General features: G+C 55.3%; 1 long non-coding RNA gene across 1 annotated transcript; it reads left to right on the forward strand.

The window, feature by feature from the left end:
- Positions 1-2660: 2660 nt before the first annotated feature.
- On the forward strand, positions 2661-5017 carry LOC128845500 (uncharacterized). Its single transcript, XR_008446660.1, has 5 exons — positions 2661-3464; positions 3585-3676; positions 4053-4116; positions 4446-4497; positions 4929-5017. It is a non-coding gene; the product is annotated as an uncharacterized LOC128845500 (long non-coding RNA).
- The last annotated feature ends 299 nt before the right edge of the window (positions 5018-5316 follow it).

Genomic DNA, 5316 nt, shown 5'->3' on the forward strand with positions numbered 1-5316 from the left:
GTAATAGTAATAAGATGAAATTTAATAGTGAGAAGTGTAAGGTTATGCATTTAGGGATAACTAAGAAGAATTTTAGTTATAAGCTGGGGACGCATCAGTTGGATGTAACGGAAGAGGAGAAGGACCTCGGAGTCCTGGTTGATCGCAGGATGATTATGAGTCGGCAATGTGACGTGGCCAAGAAAAAAGCTAATGCTGTCTTGGGATGCATTAGGCGAGGTATTTCTAGTAGGGATAAGGAGGTGCTGGTTTCGTTATACAAGGCACTGGTGAGACCTCATTTGGAGTACCTGTGTGCAGTTCTGGTCTCCCATGTTTAAAAAGGATGAAATCAAACTGGAACGGGTACAAAGAAGGGCCACTAGGATGATCCGAGGAATGGAAAATCTGTCGTATGAAAGGAGACTCGAGGAGCTCGGTTTGTTTACCTTAACCAAAAGAAGGCTGAGGGAGGATATGATTGCTCTCTTTAAATATATCAGAGGGATAAATACCAGGGAGGGAGAGGAATTATTTCAGCTCAGTACTAATGTGGACACTAGAACGAATGGATATAAACTGGCCGTCGGGAAGTTTAGGCTTGAAATTAGACGACGGTTTCTAACCATCAGAGGGGTGAAGTTTTGGAACAGCCTTCCAAGGGAAACATTGGGGCGAAAGACCTCTCTGGCTTTAAGATTAAGCTTGATAAGTTTATGGAGGGGATGGTTTGATGGGATACAGTGATTTTAGTCAATAGGTCAATAACAATGGTCAATGATGGGATATTAAAAGTTACTACAGAGAACTTTTCCAGGAGGACTGGCTAGAGAATCTTGCCCGCATGCTCGGGGTTCAGCTAATCGCCATATTTGGGGTCAGGAAGGAATTTTCCTCCAGGGTAGATTGGCAGAGGCCCTGGAAGTTTTTCGCCTTCCTCCGCAGCATGGGGCAGGGGTCGGTTGCTGGAGGATTCTCAGCAACTTGAAGTCTTTAAATAATGATTTGGGGAATTCAACAGCTAAGTCAAGGGAGAGAATTCTTCCAGGAGTGGGTGGGCCAGGTTTTGTGGCCCACATCATGCGGGAGGTCAGACTAGATGATCATAATGGTCCCTTCTGACCTTAGAGTGTATGAGTCTATGAGATCTCCCTCACTGCCCAGCACCCCCCAACAGGCCCCCACTGCCTAGCACCCCAAAACACACAAACCTCCCCCACTGCCCAGCGCCCTCCACACCCTCACAGCCCAGCACCCCCCGCACACCTCCCAGACACTCACTCCACCACACCCTTCCCCCTTCCCTGGCCGCACTCACCAGCCCTGCTGGGAGGTCTCTGGCTCCTAGGGTGAGAGCGGCAAGGGGAGTCTCCAGTGGTGAGCGGGAGCCAGTTCGCGGGAACCGGTTGTTAAATTTAGAAGCCCTTTTAGAACCAGTTGTCCTGCGCGGGACCGGTTCTAAAAGGGCTTCTAAATTTAACAACCGGTAAGTTGAAGTGATCAGGACCGTAGCTGGGGGGGAGCAGAGGGAGCGGCTGCTCCCCCTGAGCACATTATCCAAAAGTGGCGCCTTAGGAACTGACCCCATGGGTGCTCCAGCTCTCCGCCCCGCTCCCCGGCCCCAGCTCACCTCCGCTCCGCCTCTGTCTCTGAACACTCCGCCCCGCTTCTCCCCCCCCCGCTTCCCGCGAATCAGCTGTTCGCGCGGGAAGCTTGGGAGAGCAGAGAAGCAAGCGGCGGCTTCGCGCTCAAGCCCAGGGAGGCGGAGATGGAGCGGAGGTGAGCTGGGGTGGGGGGAGCCGTCCACACCACAGCAGGTAACCCGGGGGGAGGGGCGCCCAGGGGAACCGCTCTCACCCCAGCTCACCTCCACTCCGCCTCCCTGGGCCTGAGCGCGAAGCCACCGCTTGATTCTCAGCCCTCCCAGGCTTCCTGCGCGAACAGCTGATTCGTGGGAAACGGGGGGGCTGCAAACTCAGACTGACGCGGTGCTCCAGGCTCTGCGTGGTGGCAGCGTGGCCCAGCTCCAGCAAAGCGGCGCGGCTGTAGCACCGCCAGCCACCTCCAGGCAGCGCGGTAAGGGAGCAGGGCGGGGGTATTGGATAGAGGGCAGGTGAGTTCAGGGGGGTGGTGGAGGGGTGGATAGGCGTCGGGGCGGTCAGATGGCAGGGAACAGGGGGATTGAATGGGGGCAAGGGTCCCGGGGGGCAATCAGGAAGGAGCAAGGGTTGGATGGGGTGGTGGGAGGCAGTCAAGGGCAGGGGTTCCAAGGGTGGTCAGGGGACAGGGAGAAGGGGTGTTTGGATGGGGAATCAGGAGAGGAGTTGGATGGGGCGGTGGAGGGAAGTCAGGGGACAGGGAAGGGGGTGGATGGGGTAGGGGTCCTGGGGTGGGCATCAAGGAACGCGGGGGGTTGGATGGGGCAGGAGTCCCGGGGGGGGGGCCAAAAAGGGCTCAGGACGGGGGCGGTGGCTGAGCCCTGTGTCCCGCTCGGGGGGGGGGCGAGCGCTCCGTGCCCGTGTCCCGCTTGGGGCAGTGAGGAGGGGCAGCAACGTGTGCGGGCTCCGTGTCCCGCTTGGGGCCGGGGAGGGTGCAGGTGGAGGCGCGGCGGCGCGCGAGGGTGGGGCGGAGGGTGGGGCCGGCAGCGCGCGAGGGAGGTGCGGGGGGGGGCCCGCCAGCGCGCAAGGGCTCCATGCCCGTGTCCCGCATTGCTGGCTCCTGTCGGCGGGCAGGCATGCCACCAGGAGCTGCCCCAGGAAGCACCGCCACACCAGCCTCGGGACTTTGTGTGCGTGGGGTTTAGAATCCCCCCGCGGGCCGCACAGTGAGCCCCCACGCGCTGCATGCGGCCCGCGGGCCATATGTTGTGCAGGCCTGGTCTTGTGGCATACTTGCGACATGTCTGAAAAGCATAAGACGCCATCTGCGGACAATGGCCCCAGTAGTCTGTAGACCGGAGCGACCATAAACATCTGCTTTACAAATGAAGTCATTCCACTCTATGCCCAATATACAACGTTGGCATTTTATGTGGAAAGCCTCCAGCTTTGCCCACTCTGAGTGGCGCAGTCCCAATGTTTCGCAACCGTACAGCAGTACAGAGAGGATACAGCTCGATTAGATCCTGAACTTGGTTGTCGTGCCGAGATGATGTTGATTCCGTATTCATTGTAAACGACCCATGGCAGCGGCTGCAATGCCACACTCAGGCACCTAAATAAATGGCCTGACCTTTCTCAAATGCTGAATACCAAGAACTTCTCACTCGAATCTGCCGAAGCCGTGACTGTTCAGCTCCTCTGAAAATCAATCCACTCGTCTAGATGCCTGAATATGAATGTTAGTGCCAGACTTTGGACAGTGACATAGGAAGACATTGGCCTGAGCCTATGCATGGACTCTCATCCTACAATCCAACCCCTCAACAGATACATCCCAGCTTCTGACTGTGAGCCATCCAGCTACAATGGGGAGGCCTAGATGCTGTAAGTGAATTAACATGTAATGATAGATAGATAGTATAAGCTATTCTTTCTACCATCTGCCGTACGGATTTGCTCTGTAGAGCTTGCTGTCCCTGTTACTCATGGGTATTTATGTTGCAGAGCCCCACATGAGAGAGGGAAGGATTTCAGGCCCAAGGCCCAAGTGGGGCAGGAAGAAGCACACGCTCACCTCAGTTGCCTTCTTTGCTGAGGTAAGTTTTGTTGACTTGTTGAACTGAGATTGCAGAGCGTTGCTCAGTCCCATATTCTCACAACTGGCAGTGCCCCGTATGTATGTCTGGGGCACCTTGCATCCTCATTTCTTGACCTGTAAGTGGGGTGGCCTGGGGTTTATGTAAAAGGCAGGGATTGTGTTGAAACCATAATCATCCAGATACTTCTGAGGAAATCCCTCTGGAACAGCAGCATTCGGCCATCAGTCCCTCGGTAATTTCCCAGATTGTGACTGCGTTTGATTTCCCGTGAGACGTCTTGAAAACTGCTCTCTTTGTTGAGAGGCTGAAACTCTGAAAGTTCGCCCTGGAGAATGTAAGCATTGACAGGAGAGCCGTTGTGTTGATTCCCTAGGGCGCACTGTCCAGCACGCCGGCAGAAAGACCCAGATCAGAAGGCCTGGACTTGGTACGTGAACGTAAGTAATATCCTTAGGTAAGTGCAGTGAGGAAGCAGAGGTCCCAGGGTGTGGGTCAAGGAGATGGCAATGGGGACGCAGAGGCCCTGTCATCTTCCAAAAAAGTAAGGCAGAAACTAGTCATGTAAGCCACTCACCACAGGATGGCGTTGATGCTCTGCCTCCCCTACATTTTTCTCCTCTTAGGTCCCTTTGCAGCGAATCAGATTATGTCCAGTCTCTGTGCCCATTGATGCAGTCTGAGTAGCAGGAGCCCTTCAGCCCCACGGTGACATGGGCTGTTATGTGTTTGAATGATTAATCCTTAATCCTTCCTCTTCCTATTCCAGGCCAGAAGGGCTGAGGTGCTGTTTCCCGAGGAGCTGTTCCAGGATTAGTGAGGTAAGCACAGACACGGGCCGTGCACTACAGCTCTAGATACACCCAAGAGCGCCGCCAGCGTTTTTGCCGCCCTAGGTGGCGGAAGGTCCCGCCCCCGAAATGCCGCCCCCGACAGGCGGCAGAAGGTCCCGCCCCCAAAATATGGACGACAACAGGGGCAGCCGAAGATCCGGCCGCCGCGGTCGCTGCCCCCCAAATGTTAGCGCCCAAGGCAACCGCCTAGGTTGCCTAAAGGGTTGTGCCGGGCCTGGGTACACCCCTATAACTCTAGAGGGGCAGGAAACGTGGTCCTTTCAGGTGGAAACAATGGTCGTTTTAATATGAGTGTCGAGTGTTTAGATGCAAGCTGGATGGCTAGAAACAGAGTTTGGAAGATCAATATATAGCTGAAGATCATTGCTTTTATTGTGTTTTTTTCCCCCCTCTCATAGGAGCCTTTCCAAGCGTCACAGAAGTACGGGCCAGAGTTAACATGGCATCGAGTTGTTTGTTGCATAATAAAGCTGCTGCTGATTTCCAAGTGTGTGCGGCCAACTTTCCTCATTGCGCACTAGGCTGCGTGTAGCCATGTGACTGAGATGTCGGCCTTCTCTTTTCTGGGCACTGCACCTTTAATAGTAGAGGAATCGTGCTGGCTGCAAGCATCCTGGCTAGGGTTCCCAGGTTTTCGACCAGAACACCCGCTCGAAAAGGGACCCTGGCGGCTCCGGTCAGCACTGCTGCCTGGGCTGTCAAAAGTCTGGTTGGCGTGGGGCTGGCAGGCTCCCTACCTGGCTCCGCGCATCTCCCCGCAAGCAGCGACATGTCCCTTGGCTCCTA

This window comes from Malaclemys terrapin, chromosome 11 (genome assembly GCF_027887155.1).
Source record: "Malaclemys terrapin pileata isolate rMalTer1 chromosome 11, rMalTer1.hap1, whole genome shotgun sequence".
Taxonomy (NCBI): domain Eukaryota; kingdom Metazoa; phylum Chordata; order Testudines; family Emydidae; genus Malaclemys; species Malaclemys terrapin.